The sequence below is a fragment of the Panthera pardus genome, unplaced genomic scaffold (assembly GCF_024362965.1).
Source record: "Panthera pardus isolate Hobbes unplaced genomic scaffold, ASM2436296v1 HiC_scaffold_7, whole genome shotgun sequence".
Lineage (NCBI taxonomy): Eukaryota > Metazoa > Chordata > Mammalia > Carnivora > Felidae > Panthera > Panthera pardus.
Genome location: NW_026527002.1, coordinates 64,810,342 through 64,827,556, shown reverse-complemented (window position 1 = coordinate 64,827,556; position 17,215 = coordinate 64,810,342). Strand labels below are relative to the sequence as shown.

The 17,215-nt window shown below is 38.5% G+C and overlaps 1 long non-coding RNA gene across 1 annotated transcript in view; it reads left to right on the top strand.

The window, feature by feature from the left end:
• Nucleotides 1-673: 673 nt before the first annotated feature.
• LOC109273271 (uncharacterized) overlaps nucleotides 674-17,215 on the top strand; it is a 207,823-nt gene continuing 191,281 nt past the window's right edge. Inside the window, exon 1 of the long non-coding RNA XR_002082958.2 lies at nucleotides 674-732. This is a non-coding gene — a long non-coding RNA (uncharacterized LOC109273271). The remainder of the gene's footprint in view (nucleotides 733-17,215) is intronic.

Sequence of the window (17,215 nt, the reverse complement as noted above, 5' to 3'; positions counted from 1 at the left end):
ACTTTGGCAAGTCAGTTGCCCATCCTGAGGTTCGGTTCATTCATCTGAAAAGGGGGAGTAATGGCAGGCTGTGGGGAACTTTGGATGGGATTGCACAACTGTCCTGTTGATTTCAAAAATATAACAGGCATATGAAGTAGAATCATGATTTCACAATTTTACCTCAGGCTGCCCTGACCAGAACTTCACAACCACTGGACTTCCATCGATGGATACTTTTTCAACTCTGCTATACGTAGAGGAAAACATAAGACTCATCTTTCATTACTCTTTGACTGCTATCCTTTATATTACTTCCTGGAAAGTACACAGTGGTTTATCTGGTGAGGTCATTATGTTTTAGTCAATGGCAAGAGCCCAAAACAAATATCTTTACTGCCTTTTTGAGATAAATACTTGTAAAAGGTTAGTTGGTGCTGTGAAGGATGTCTTTCTATTCAGAAGGAAAAAGAAAGAACTCACAGTGGGCTTCTGATTCCCACTATCAGAAGCTACTTCCTGAGAGCTACTTACCCCCTTCGAATAAACTTGACCCCAGCATGAAGAGATCAGCTTGTCCTTAGTGGAGAGAAGCAGGAAAAGAGTGTATATCTCCATCATTTGTCTATCCTACTGCAGCTTATCTTCTGTCTTTGCAGACCAATGTTTGTAACTAAACTTCTTTATTTTTGTTAGGAAAGCATTGGAAGAGAGGATAACTGTAGTCAAGGAAAGTCAAAGAGTGCTATAAATGTAAGTACGTTGACATTAATCTCTGGCCTATCATCTTCCGTCTGGATTTATTGCTACCTTCTAATTCCTGGTCATCTTCCACATGGCAGAGGCTAACTCCCTAGGACAAGGGAACACTTTCCAGAACATTTCAATACCTCAGTGTTTTCCTGTTTTCCTGCCTGTGACCAAGAATAGCTTGGCATCTTAGAGGAGCAAGTTTCACATTTGAGGACTCTGCCTTCATCCACAACAGCGATGGCACAAATGACTTCCCCATTCGGGAGAGTAAGTCACTTGTGTAGTAGAAGTGATAAGGCCTCCATTGTATGGAAATTTCCAAACATAAAGCAATAACCCCACATTAATCCCACTTATCCCAAGCATTGCACTCATAGAACAAGTCATGGGTTTTTTTCTCAGACACTGAGGTTGCGGAGAGCCAGTGAGAAGAAAACCCAGCACAGCTGACTTAGTAACCAGGTTAGTTTTTTGACAGTCTGTCATGACTTTAAGTATGCAGACACTTTCATCAAATGATCAGTGTGAGCCATACCCCATGGTCAACTGGTCATGTATCCCCATTTTATATGAATAATGAATACTGTGAAGTTCATAGAACTTCAGTGTCTTCTCATAGCCACTGTACACACAGCCTTCTGTCACTGGATTCTAGACACTCTCTTAAACCACATCTTGATTCCTAGATCAACTTATCCCTATTGATAAGTAGCAGACACTGCAGCTTTTTTAACCAAAGCTAAGGATCATTCTGGAGAGACTTGAGTAGCTAGAGCTTTATTTCTCCAGGCCCCTTCTGGGAAAACAGACTCAACCAAATGACCGATTGATTCTCCTATAAAACTCCTCTGAGAAAAAAAAATCCCTTTCCCCTAAGCCAGTCCCGAAAAGTCTCCCATTCACTTCTCTTGACTTATTCTGATCTAATTCAAATTCCAGAGACTTCTTAAAAAAGGTTTTGTTTATCCAGACATCTAGAAAGATACAAATAAATACATAGATAGGTATGCCAGCGTGTGCACATGGTGTGCACACACGCGCACACACACACACACACACACACTCACACACCTTAATATTAGATGCTACACTATCTCTTATGTGTTAGTCAATTCTCCCACCTAATTAAGGGCAGAGTGATAGAGCCTGAGGCTATGTTACACTCAACCCACCACAAAGGGTGTGTATGAGAAAGATCTGACAGATGTGCATGGCTGGGTGGAGACTTGTTATCTCATGCTGAATTTTCTTCTGTAATAGAGAGCCGTATGGGTGGCTTGCCAAAACAAGAAAGTGGGTATGTGATATTTCTTCTCTTAAGTGAGATCTTTATCATAATAATGACACAAGTGAGCTCTTTGTAATCACAGTGGAATACGCCATAATGTTATAAACCTATCATTGTAGTGATTCTACATTTTTGTCACTACATTTATGATGAGCTTTGTGGAAAACTGTCGTGGATGTCATCAGACCTTTGATCTTCTCATACCATTTGATAATCCCTTCTCGAGGTTTGTAGCCATCTTGTGGTCACCAGAGACAGACTAGCACACGTTGCACAGCTGTGACTTATTACTGATTGGGTCATCTTCCTTAATTTCAGTTAATTTATTAAACAATTTGTAAGGTCTCTATCAGCTTTAGAAGTCTTGAGCTTTATATGTAATTTATTTAATTTCCATAATGAGACTTGCTGTCTCACTTCACTGGCCTTTGAATCATAAAAACTTCAGTCTCAAGTTTATTTACAGTCGTAACAGTTCACTAAAATATGTTGGCTGAGTCCTGCTATTCAAAGGCTGGTCCACCGACTGGCCATATCAGCATCGCCTAGGAGCTTGTTAGAAATGCAGAATCTCTGTGCTGAACCCAGATCTACTAACTAAGAGTCCATGTTTTACCAGGATCTCCAAATTATTTAGATGCACATAGAAATTTGGAGTAGAGGGCTGGCAATAGGGACATCCTCCAGGTGTGATGTCAAAGTTATCGTGAGCCATCACCTTCTCAGTGGTACGGTTAGCTCGCAGGGGCCAAGCTGATTCTTAGATTACATGAACTGCTAGGCAGTGAGGAGGTTGGAGCTTCCCTGCTAATTGCCAGTCGACAAATTCTTTCAACTACTGCCAATGATTCAGAGGATCTCTTCTTCCACAGCTTATTTCATAACTTTACATTTTTTGTGTCTATTGGAGAGATTGAATGCTGTGGGTCAGCATGATAGGCATTCCTCAGTTTTCTCATATGTACAATATCTGTTTGGTTGTGATTGTAGGAGGTTTCCTTATACTGGTTGGAATATAATTCAAGAATACTGGTTGTTGGGTTTTTTTGTTTGTTTCTGTGGGATTATTTGATAAGTGACCCTGTTCAAATCAAGCACTAAATTTTATTTCTTCCACCATCCATCAGCCAGAATTGCATTTCTGAAAATTAACCTTTTTTTTAAGTTTATTTATTTTGATAGAGAGGGAGAACAAATAGGCGAGGGACAGAGAGAGAAGACAGAGGATCCGAAGCAGGCTCTGTGCTGACAGTGGAGAGCCTGATGTGGGGCTCAAACTCATGAACTGGGAGATCATGACCTGAGCTGAAGTTGGACACCTAACTGAACCACCCGGGTGCCCCTGAAAACTAACCTTGTTAAATTAACCTTGTTAAAAGCTGATAGACTCTAGAAGTCAGATTTTGAAGTAATATAGACTTCCATATAGACTTATTTTTTAAGTTTATTTATTTATTTTGAGAGAAACGGAGACAGCATGAGCAGGAGAGGGGCACAGAGAGAGGGAGAGAAAATCCGAAGCAGACCCTGCACCTTCAGCATGGAGTCTCATGCAGGGCTCGAACCCACAAACTATGAAGTCATGACTTGAGCCAAAACCAAGAATAGGCCACTCAACCAACTAAGTATAGACTTATATAAATGTCTGTTGTGTTTATAATTCAAAGGTTCAAATATAATTTCGTCAGATTTTGATCATTTATCTACCAAGACACTGGTTTCTTAGGTGATATTTTCAAATTGAAATACGAATACTTAACCTCATCAGGAACTGTCAGCCTCTTGCCTTTCCCCAACATACGCTCCACATGATGAGTAAGGATTCACTTGCAGATTGTCCTAGTTTTTGATGGAATCAGTGCAAATCCAGTTGTAGTGAAACACGTCCCACTCTGAATCTGGGTGAGATCCGTGACTGCTACGACCAATAGGATATTGTCAACAGGCCACTAGGCCAATTTCCAGGCCAACTCCTTCAATGTTGGCAGCTTCCACTTCCTTGGAACATTCTTTCTTGGAGCCCTGAGACCATCATGCTAGACATGTGGAGGGGCTATATATAGAGAGCTGCACCAGGTCCCAGCTGTGCTAGCCACGCTAGCTCAGACTCCAGACATGGGTGTGAAGAAGCCTGCCTATGACTCCAGCCCCATCTGCAACCCCACTGTAATTTTATGAGAAATACCAAATGAGAAATACACCGCTGAGCCTCCCGGCCTCCAGAACCATGAGAGATAATGCTAAGTTGCTACATTAAGCCACCGAGTTGTGTGGTTGGTTCGTTCTGTAGCAATAGATGACCAGAATAGTTGCTCTGTGTCTGAGAGCTGAAACTCTTGGTTCCAATCAGTTCATTCCACTTCAACATTGGTATCAGTTGAAACTTTCTTGGTGGTGCCATTCTGTCCATCTGACAGATCAGAAGCAGGAACAAGGCCTCAGCAATGGGTTGAGAGAAGCTTTGGGAAAGGAGCCTAATAATTGCAGCAATAGTTACATATTTGACTAGACCTTACACCAGTAAAAATTTCCATGTAGAAATATGATAGAAGAAATCATAAGGAAGAATTTCAAGTGTTTAACTACATATAAACTTCAAACTTCTATGCCACATCAAGATAATAATGAAAGCATTAATTGTCCACGATACACTGGGAAAATAATTTGTCACAATCATGACAAATCAGTATCTTAACATATAGTTGTCAATTTTTATTTGGTTTAAAATAGGAACACATATGAAGCTTCTAAGTAAGGCTGAAAGAGCATGTAAACAACTCATTTCTTGGAGACTTCCATTCTCCTACTCCACTCTGAACCAGATGCTTTCCAACCGGAGGCAAAGATGTCATCCTGGGACATCTTTTTACTCTTCTCCCTCTTATACAGATCCCATATCTTCTTTGATTATTATTTGTTTATTTCTTCTTCTCTCATTTTGCTGGAGCACACCTTAGAGTACCTTACTTAGAACAGGTACATGTGAAATAAATCTTATGGGTACTTGCCTGAAAAAAAAAGTTTATATTTTGCTCTCATATATTTTCTTACATGCATAGTAGCAGCCTGCCTACTGGAATCCTGTTTGAGGAGGCGAGAAATAGGTGAACTCTTCCCCAATATGAATTTTTATCTGACACCTCTGTTTCTACTCACTTCCATTTTCCATTTTGTCTGCTGCTTCCAAGTTGTGAGCCCCACCTGCATTCTTTACCATATATCACCTCTTCTTCCACCCATAGTTTTCTTACATGTTTTTGGTTGTATGGTTCTCTCTGACATACTGCATCAGTGAGAGCCCCAGCAAGAAACAGATGGCTTTTTACGAAATAAGATTATGTGAAGAAGCTTTAATAAAATTAACAAAGCTGTGAGCAGAGTCCAGGGAGCCACAAAAAACAGGGAAGACCCAATGGATGGAGGAAGACAGTAATGAGGAGAAACCAATAAGAGAGAGGTTTTTAACGAGAGTTGCTTTTAATGCAGGGATAAGATAGTCTACAGCAAACCAACAAGTAAGGTGCCAGGGAGAATAGATTCCCTAACCCGAAAAATTTCTTTCTGAGGATCCCTATTGGAGTAGCCCAATCAGAAGTCAGGGGGCAAGAGCACCCTTTGACGGAGTTCATGAAGGACAGATTTCTGGGAGAGAAACCAGAGTGGGAAAAGGTAGAAAGTAGATGTGCAAGGACAAAGGGAAGATATCCAGCACATCTGCTGAATCAGTTGCCACTCTTTCATCTGGATTCTTTCTTTAATAAAGGGGTAGATATTTCTCATCTGAATCTATGCCATCCCTCTAAATAGTTTTTCTTGTAGGAGAAAAAAAATAAATGTCCATCATCAGTCCTCAAGTTATTTAACCCATATATATAGTTAATTAATAGTTAATTGTTTTGCAAAATAGGATCTGGTTCATTGTTATCCCAGTCCATATATATATATATATGGACTGGGATATATATATATATATATATATATATATATATATATACACATATATACACATATATATATACATATATATACATATATATATATACATATATACACATATATATATATATTTTTTTTTTTTTTTTCCCCCTGAATATTGTTCTGGTATACTCCATCTGTTTACTATTCAATGTTATACCCATACAATGTAATTTATTTGGTTCCATAAAAAGTACAACTCTTTCAGCATTTTAATGGTCCCCCAAAGATGTCTGTGGGTTAATGATGCTGGATCTGTGAATGTTACCTTGCATGATAAAAGGGACTTTGCAGATCTTCAGAAGTTAAAGACTGTAAAGTGGAGAGGTTATTCTGGATTACTTGGGTGGGCCAAATGCAATCACAAAAGCCCCTATAAAAGAGAGGCAGGGGGCTCAGAGTCAGAGAGAGAGATGGCAGGAGGATGCAATCAGAGGTCAGAGTGATGTCATTACTGGAAGGGGGCCATGGACCAGGGCATGTGGGCAGCCTTTAGAGGCAGGAAAGCAAAAGGAATGGATTCTCTGCTGGAGCCTCCGAAAGGAATGCAGTCCTGCCGACACCTTGATTTTAATTCCGTAAGACACAATTTTGGACTTCTGATCTCAAAAAACTATAAAATAAATTTGCATTGTTTTAAGCCATTGAGTTTGTGGGAATGTGTCACAGCAGCAACAGGAAACTAACATGAGCCTTCTTTTTCTTCTTCCTCTTTTTTTTTTTTTTCATGGTGGAGTTAGAACCATATAATAAGGTCACCGTGAGGCAATCTGAAGTTGCAAACTTCATCCTGGTTCTCAAGGCTGGGCTGCATCTCTGTTCCCTTATTCTTTAGGCTCGCTTTGGGGCACAGCTGCCTTCATGCCTGATATTACAACTCCAGTCTTCATTTGCTTCGTCAAACATTTCACCTTTTTATCATCTAAGGGTTTTCACACACAGCATCCTCATAACCTGAAGCTTGTCTTTCAACTTTTCATTCTTCGGGACTCATTTATATACCTCTCAGTGAATCTCTTTCTCTATTCCAAGGCAGGTACCCTGGTTTATCCCATCTCACATATTTTTCTTTTCAGTCCTATGAGGTATCCCAATTAAAATAGTTACTTTCGTATATATTAGCTGTGAACTTTTGGCATCACTTTATAATATGAACTTCAATTTTTATTAAAGTCAGAAGTACTTATCTCATGGAGTTATTGCAGTGAATAGTTGAAGTGATATATTTAGAGTAGTTCTCCAAACACAACCAAATCTTGCTGAATCTACTAAACATGCTTTTCTCTCAATCTGAATGACTGGATCTTGTATCTCTTTAGATCTGTTTTATTTTTAATTAAAATTTTTTTAATGTTTATTAATTTTTGAGAGAGAGATAGAGTGCAAGTGGGGAAGGGGCAGAGAGGGAGGGAGACACAGAATCTGAAGCAGGCTCCAGGCTCTGAGCTGTCAGCACAGAGCCTGATGCAGGGCTCGAACTCACAAATTGTGAGTTCCTGACTTGAGCCAAAGTCAGATGCTTAACCGCCTGAGCAACCTAGGTGCCCCTCTTTAAATCTGTTTTAAATGTAATCTCTTCAGAGAAGAGGTATCCTGGCTGGAATCAGGAAGTGAGAAAAATTTATCCAAGACTAGAAAGAAACTCCAGCCACCCAACCCACCACTCAGGCCTTATGTGGGGTAAAGAGAGCTGTGGGGGGCAGAGAGGTCAGAGCACCACTTCCTGGCTGCTCTGTTGGGGAAACAAGAAAGACCCATGGAAGACATGGTTGTACAAGATGACTAGACAACTAGAAATTCTAATAAAACATGACTTTGCTCTAAACATAACACAGAAACAATAGAGAAAACTACAAGACCCAAAGGGGCCATGAATCTCAGAGAGTGGTGATCCTAGGTTCACCCAGACTAGGGCTGAGGAACTTAGTGGTGACCCCACATGACCCACAACCAGTGGCATAACCCTAGAGGCATAAAACCCTCAGGAGAACTGGGGCCATTTTCCTCCAGCAGAGTGGGGACTTGGAAGCAAATATTAAGCTATAGACAATGAAAGTGTATTTCTTAGACATCTCTAGGTTGAGCAACAATGCCTGCTTAAAACTCTTCTAGAGTTTTTCTCTCCCATTAGAAGTTTCATGGGAGCCAGGACAAGAGTTAGCCTGATGCCGTTTTCATAAACTGGTCTTCAATAAAAACTTTTAGATGAGTGACTAGAATGGCTATTGAGATTCTTATCCCATCGTAAGCATGCACATGGGCATTCACACTGTACTTTCTGCATTCAAGAAGAACTTTACTATGGTCTTTCTGTCTTGTATTTCAGAATTTGTTTTATATATCTGTGGAGGGAGAAGGGAGTAAAGAAAAAAGGTTTATTGCAAGGCTCTAAAATCAAACATGTTTTAATGAAAATGCTTTCTTCTTTGGGGATGAGTCTGAAATTTGGTATACTGGTCTATAATCAAGGCCAACTTCTATTGAAAATAATGCTGAGTTTTGTCTGAGCTCACTGACAATGAAAATGTGGAAAAGCTGGAAAATACAGCTGGACAGAATTAAGTTTGTTTCCTTCCACGGTGGTAAATGAGGTCAGTGTCTGGAGTAAGATACTATGTCCAGTCATATTTAGTCAACCTGGTGAACTGTCTCCAACCCTATCCCAAAGTATCAAGGGTTTGAGGGGCTTTCCTACCCACCCCCCACCCAGCAATTAATCTGCTTAACCAATAAAGAGGACATATCCTGACTTAGCATTTGAAACTGTGAGGTCTTTACTTCCAGAAACAGTGTTAAAACAGTGAATATGTGTTTATTTAATTTTGTTTTGCAGGGAATCTTTTATTCACTGAGGCACCACAGCAACTGAAAGAATACCTAGCACATATTAGGTACTCAATAAAATATTTATTGAGTGAAAAGCATCCATTTTACCTCTATTTCATAGTCCCTACCACTAAGTCCCTCTTGTTCTGTGTATCCCAAAAAGAGTGACTCAAAATTAGCTGATAAAAGAACTTAAACATCCAAAGCTAAGGAGAAAAATACATAGAAACAGATCTATCTCCTAAAATGTAGAGAAAGAGGAACTCATATATGAGAAAGAAATTCTGTATTTCTCTCTATATGCAAAATGAAAAGGCTATTAATGTTGAATAAATGTCAAAGACTTTGGGATAGCATACAGAAATTACAATCCAACGGGCACCGGGTGGCTCAGTTGGTTGAGCGTCCAACTCTTTTTTTTTTTTTTTTTTGTAAAATTTATTGTCAAGTTAGCTAACATACTGTATGCAGTGTGCTCTTGGCTTCAGGAGTAGATTCCCATGATTCATCACTTACGTACAACACCCAGTGCTCATCCCAACAAGTGCCCTCCTCAATGGCAATCACCTATTTTCCCCACCCCCATCAACCCTCAGTTTGTTCTCTGTATTTAAGAGTCTCTTATGGAACATGTATTTTATTAAAAAAAATTTTTTTTAATGTTTATTTATTTTTGAGACAGAGAGAGACAGAGCATGAATGGGGGAGGGTCAGAGAGAGAGGGAGACACAGAATCCGAAGCAGGCTCCAGGCTCTGAGCTGTCAGCACAGAGCCCGACGCGGGGCTCGAACTCACGGACTGTGAGATCATGACCTGAGCCGAAGTCGGACGCTCAACCGACTGAGCCACCCAGGCGCCCTGAACATGTATTTTAAACAAAAACAGCAACAAAAGATTTTGAAACTCTTCCTTATTTGACAAATGTGGAAACTGAGGCACAGGGAATGATTCTACATGAGAGTTAAGGTTAGAGTACACATCTTCTAAGTTACAATCCAAAAATTTCTCCAGAATACTGCCTTTCCCTTTATATAACAAGGAAAAAATGTTTAGAAGGTTATTCATGTCTCTTGTAAGGCTTGCAAGTAATTCTGTGCATCTATTGTTTGGTGGGAGATCTTGTGGTTAGGAACAAGCCTGGGCCAAGAGCCACATTGCATGGCTGAATAGAAACCTGAAAAGATCTTTAATTGTACCATTTTGAAGGTAAACAATTCATTCAAGTGTGTTTAAAAATCAGAGCAAGTGATTCATCTTCATGTGGATCTGGGTGGGATTAGAAAGAAAATCTTCCTTTCTTTTTTTAAAAATACAGTATTTCTGTGCAGATGAGATGAAGGTACTCACAGCGCCCGATCACTGTGATTTTGGACTGATTGGTTGACACGCAGAGAGAACCCTCAAGTTCCTGACCTTTCAGGAAGTGTACCGGATATGAGGTAACGTTGGTGGAGAGAGGCTGATATTTAAGCCAATATGCAGTGATTCTTTAGACTTTGGGGGCATTTAGAATAATTTTCAATTAGTTACGGCAATACCCCACAAAGGAGGTTCAGACAGGAAAGTAGGGAAGGCCAGACAACTTTTGAGAATAACTGAACTGAAAGAAAAACTTGAAGGCTGAGCTGAAGGAGGCTTCGGTGGTATAAATATGACCTACACAATAGAGGAACGCAGTTCAGCAAGCCAGAAAGAGCCCCCTAAAGTGAAATTTAAATAAATTATAATGAACATTAAAAATAGGGGCGCCTGGGTGGCGCAGTCGGTTAAGCGTCCGACTTCAGCCAGGTCACGATCTCGCGGTCCGTGAGTTCGAGCCCCGCGTCAGGCTCTGGGCTGATGGCTCGGAGCCTGGAGCCTGTTTTTGATTCTGTGTCTCCCTCTCTCTCTGCCCCTCCCCCGCTCATGCTCTGTCTCTCTCTGTCCCAAAAATAAAATAAAAAATGTTGAAAAAAAAAAATATAAAACATAAGGGGAAAGCCTGATAAATGTAACCACATGAAAATTAAAAACATAAACTCTTAATCATTAAAAGATACCATGAAGAGAGTGAAAAAGATAAGCCACACATTGGAAGAAGATATTTTTACCACATGTAGTGGACAGAGAGCCCACGTCCAGAATATATAAAGACTTCCTCTTTATTAAAAAGAAAGAAATGAAAATAAAACGAAGAGACACAAATAGGCATTTCTCACGAAATAGAAACACAGATGACCGTAAGCCGATAGAATGTTGCTCAATTGTATTACCAGAAAAACACCAGTGAGACCACTAAGCTGATATTTCACACAGAGCAGTTTGATAAAATTATGCAGCTGGATTATAGGAAATGTTGATGAGCGTGTGGGGCAGAGGAGACTATCATCCCCTGCTAGTGGAGCATATTAGTACAACTCTTTTGGGGGAGAAATGGAATTACCTAGTAAATCTGAACAAGTTCCTGGCATAATACACAGCAGTTCCTCTCTTAGGTGATTATCCTAGGTAGACTGAACCTGTACTCTGGAATAGGGGCCAGGCACCAGGATATTCACAGCAGTGTCAGCAAAATACTGGGAAATTCTAAATGCATCTAAATGTTCAGCCCAGCTAAATGACTAAATAAACTGAAGTATTCATGAGCTGAAATAGTAACCACAGGAAACAAGAATTCATCCGTTATCAACAGGGATGAATCTCAAACACATAATGACGGCAAATAAGCATAAATGATTACCCTATTTACATAAAGGATCAAAACAAAAACTAAATAATTTATTCAATGCAGATACAGAAATAGGTAGTAAAAGTACAGAGAAAAGCACGGAAATATTTGAGACAAAATTGAGGATTAGGATTACCCCTTGCAGGGAGGAAAAGCAATGGCAGAAGATAGATTCATGGCCATAAAACTTTTGGTTGGCTATTGGCATTTTTTGTTTTATTACTATCATTTAGCCATTCGGATGTGTCCTATATGCTTTATAATGTTTGATATATTTCAATATAAAAAAATGCCCAAAGTCCGCTGAAGAAGAGAAAGAATAACACAAGTAGTAGATGGGGAAAGCAAGATTGAATATACATATATCTGTATCTATCTATCTATATATGTATGTTTATATATCTCTATCTATCTATCTCTCTATCTATAGCCTACTTAATGACCCCAGCACCACTCTGCTAACTCATTTGTGGCTCTCAAGGAAGTCTTTTTTTGGTCCAGCCACCCAGTTATCCCACTCAAATCTACCCCATGCATTCTGGATTAAAGACATTAGTGTTTCACAAGAAACCATGGCAAATAATCAGACTCTGTACTCTTCTGTTTCTAACTAGCTCATCTTGAGCAGTTTCATGGTAAGAATATATGTATTTTACATTCAATATAGCACATGTGTTCAGTTCTAGCTGAAGCCGGCTTATCTTCTGCAGGAGATAAGGAAATCATAATTTTGCCTACCCTAATCATCAGAACCTTGGCTGTACCTGTTAGGAAGATGGGTTTGAATCTGGGTCCAATGCTAATTTGCCATGTTATATCTGGCAGTTGAATTTACTCATATGAACTCGTTTCCTCCTTTCAATGCAAATAGTAATTCTAGACTGTGCTGTTCTGAGAATGCACACAAAACCACATAGCAGATTATCTGGCAAACCTAAATGACAGCCTTTAAAGAAACTGTCAGATTGGTTCCAACTAGCCTGTATATATACAGAATGTTTCATGGAGAGATTCTCTTACTTTAGACTGACTGAACTTCACACTGTGGTTTGAGAATTTTATACAGTCTACCAGAATCTTAATCTTGTGTGTGTGTTCACAAAGCAAACTATAAACGATATATAATAATAACAATTTCAAATTTCTCAGCCCTAAGAATTGAAACCCTGGTATCTACTTTGCACATTCTCCTGTGTTTCTTTTTGCCTCTGTGCCTCAGTTTTTTTTTCTGCATTGCTGTAGGCATTTCTAGGTATAAGAGCACATATCAGGGATCCGGGAGAATGCACAATCCTTAGTTTGCAGTCAAACAAAGTTCAGTCCTCATTATCTTTAACTACTCTAGAGTCTTTGTTTAAAATTCACTAAATTTAAGAAGGTACTCTCTGTCTTCAATACATTCAGTAACAATCTGCTGGCAATTACTTATCCCCAGGGAATTGCACTGAGTTGTGCCTGCTGCACCGTTCTGTTCTCTCTGCTTCTGCATTACAACTTCATCTCTTAACAATGATCTCTGTGTTCTGCTTTTGAGCCAAGATGGCCAAGTTGAGATTTATATCCATTCCTTTTGGCAAGAAGGAAGTCTAAGAAATACCCCAGTTACAGAGATGCCTGAACTCAATTGTTATACCCCTTAAAAACTGAGGACTTTACTCCTGAAATAGTTTATAGTAACGATAGTGGAAGAAAAACAACCACAGTTCAGAATGACCCAAAGATTTTTTTTTCAATTAATGAGAAAAGATAAAATCTGATTCAACTCTATAAGCCGTTCATCAACATATCTCCTGTATTTAGCATGGTGATTGGAATGTGATCTGTTATAAGGCAGATATTCAGCAATATTCATTTAAATAAATTAATAAAACTGATACATATGTGAAAGCAAATGAAGCATTTTGTTCTAAGCCTTGATGTGACCCTGAAATCCCTGATTATTATTGAAGACTTGATTATTGAGAAAATGTATGAGTCCCTAGGAATTCTTGTCAAGATAATCTTTAAAAAAACACAAAACTCTTTTTACTTTAGAATAGTTTCCAATTTACAGAAAAGTTAGGAAGATAGGACAAAGTTTACATAAACCCTGCACCCTGTTTTCTCTATTGTTAACATTGTACACGACCATGGTGCATTTCTAACAACTAATGAACCAGTGCTGATACGTTATTATTAACTAAAGTTAACACCTAATTTGGATTTTCTTCATTTTTAGTTAATATGTTCTCAGATCCTACCCGGTGACTTCTTGCACAGTGACACAAATCGTTTTGATTCCCAATTCATAGGTCAGAGCAAACTCTGCAGTCATACCATATTCCCAGAAGATAGGGAACTGCAATTCTACAGAGCTTATAGAAGGCTAAAGAAATAAAAGTATTTTGGTCAACAATACTAAATGACTACTATGAGTAATAGTAATTCACACATGCACTGCAGATTTATAATTCACAAAGCTGTTCTAGAATGTTAATCAACTTTCACTTTAGGTTAGCAGAGACTTTGGAAAGGGAAGAATCCAAGGTTAAATAGCTTGTCCAGAACCCAAAATTCAAACCCCAAATTTTTGACAATACCCTGATAAAAATACTATTCCCAGCAAACCCAGATGTCTCCTGCCTTCATTTGCTACTTTTTAATCTCCTTGACCTAGCCGGAGGAAGACTCTAGAGCAGGGATCAGCAAACTTGACTGTAGTAATTTTCTGAGGCTATGCAGACTACGTGGCCTCTGTCATGACTACTCAATTCTGCCACCGTGGAGGAAAAGCAGCAGCAGGGAATACATTGATAATTGAGTGTGTTCTAGTAAAACATGATTTACAAACGCAGAGAGTGAGCTGGCCTTGTGGCACACACAGGCCATGGTTTGCCATCCGCAGCCCTAGAGACTGGAGGAATCTATACAACAACCTGGGATATATTGATATATATAATTTGTGATATAGACCACTCAAAATCCGTTGATTTACTTACACCATTACTCTTTTAAACTCTGTATCAAAGTTTTTTTAATCCTTATGATCGCATCACAAAAATAGTCTCTCTTCTTTGTTAATCTCCTGTTAGCATCACTCTGTATCTAATTATAATTTATGATGATCATTGACCTGACAGGATTACTCACCTGCCTCCAGGGAAAGAAAGTACGTGTGGATCAAAGTATTTTGAGGTTAAGCTTAGGGATACAGGATTGAAATGAGACAGATATAGGACTAGGGTCAATTGAAACTATAAAGGGTTAGCAAGGCACATGCTGAATTTTCCAAAAAAAAAAAAAAAAGAACCACAAATTTCAAAGTCTTCCTGTACTGATCTGTGCTATTTTTACCCAAAGAGTCTTTTGTATTTTTGTTAATCTACCCCATAGTGAAAAATCACTTAAAGTGACACTTTAGGAAAATGTTTCCAACCTTGCCTTTTATTTTACTTTTTTGTGTGTGCATGATTTTAAAATATATATACAATTAGAAATCTTGTGTGGTCTTTATCACACACACTATATCAACAGATGATGGGAGAAGCCAAAAATGTGCTATAGAGAATTTTTGAAAGGCTTTCAGGCTATATTTACATAAATTACTTTCCTCTCTTATGTAATCACAATAAAAGAGTTGGATTGAAACTTTAAAATATTTTTCACCATGGAAATATACTTGTATATACTTTGTGAATAACAGCATGCTTATATGTAAATAATACATATGTTTATATATTTCTACGTATATGAACATACACACATCTATACATAAAGCAGAATTAGGGGTTTAAAAGGAAACCAGGTTGCTGGGATGTAAAAGCTAAGATTGCAAGTGTTCCCTGTGATGTGTGGGGGGTACCTAATTTATTTATTTTTGTAATATTTTTGTAATGATTAAAGCATAATATTTTTGTAATGATTAATGAACAGGAGAAGAATATTCTCTTTTTAAAGTTTCCCTGGCTCACTCAGAGCTATAATTCAGCTCCTCTTATGTTCTGATACTTGCTCAAATGACCAAATGGAACCCTATTAGGGCTTGCCCTCATGTCCAGCTGTAAGAATTTGGTGGATTAAAATGGGCCTCAATTCTTTGCAGCTCCCCCTAACACGAAGTCTGTTTTCCCACCTCTTGACTTTGAACTGGCCTTGTGATATGCTTTGACCAGTGGAATACAGTGAAGGTGATTTCGTATGACTTCTGAGAAGGGCCTCTAGAGGCCTCGAAGCTTCTGTACTTGCATCCTTAGGACACTGAGACCATGTGGAGAGAGGGGCCAGTCAATAGTCAGCACCCATCACCAAACATAGGAGTGAAGCCTGTGGGAACCTCCAGCCCCAGGTAGACAAGCAGGTGACTGTGGTCATGTATATGACCCCAGATGGCCCTAGCAGGGGAACCACTCATCAAACCTAGCAACTCATTGATGGTGAGACATGATAAGTAATTTTTGTTTTAAGCCATATATGTTAAAAAAAAAAAACCAAAATATAATTGTTTCAGAAAAAACCCTAAACATGTTCAGTTTCTGAATTAGGAACATATGAATGGGTGAGTTCGCGTTTCTGTATTTGTGTTTATAGAGATATAGGTGTTGTGTGGCTACACTGTAAATAATAGTAGGTCATAACTATTACTTATTGGATACCTGATGTACGTGAGACACTGTGAGATGTGTGTCTACTTAAGCTACATCTTACGTAGCTATTCTGATTATGGTATGAGTATTAGCCAAAGAACAAGTAAATTTCCCTCTTCCGCTTTGGCACATGAACAATTTAATTTTCTATGTCAGCCAGAGAAGATAACATCATAAAAACACACAAGATAAAATATTTGCCTTATGAACTTTTAATTTAAAAACTGGTCAAACGTATAATAGGCAAAATTAAATGATAAATTAAGGGGGAATATTTGCAACTTACATCTCAAGCATTTAATGTTCATAAGCTTTTAGACATTTTTCTAAAACTATAGGTAAAATTCAAATACCCATAAAGAAGAAAAAATACTATTACTAAAGTTAGAGCGCACTGATGTCTAATTAGAAGAATGTGCATTCCAAAAAAATCTTGAAGCGAAAATTGACATTATATGTTTACTAACCACAACTATTTTGTTAATTTATCCATTGATTCAAATGACATTGTACGGTGGTAACCATTTGGAACTTTGAAAGGTAGAAAAACAAATCTTCCCTGAATTAGTGCAGAGCCAAGTGGAAGAGACAGAATAACAAAATTATCTAATAATATAATATATGATATATGATATGATATAATAAAATATATAATATAATATAATATAATATAATATAATGGGTGAGTACTGAGCTGTTGAGGTGTGCAGAGTAGTAAATGGTGTGAAATTTTCTGCAAGTAAATAATAGAGAATCCTTCTTACAGGAGGTGAAGCCAGAAATTTCTTAAAGGGCATGTTCAAATTTTCCAGGTGAAGAAAGTGCCAGGGGAGGGGAGGAAGTTATCTGAAGGAAAGCAGTGACCATAGGCAAATATTGAGAGAAGTAGCATACTGTATGCAGAGAACTATAAGAAGTGTGATAAGAGGCAGAGCTGAAAATGCTAGAGGTAAAACTGATGAGACATTATACCCATTCAGTAGTTCCATCCATTCTGGATATAACCTGAGACAGGCAGAAGAGGGGAGGAACGAGGAACCAGCAGTTCTGTGACATGTTAAAAT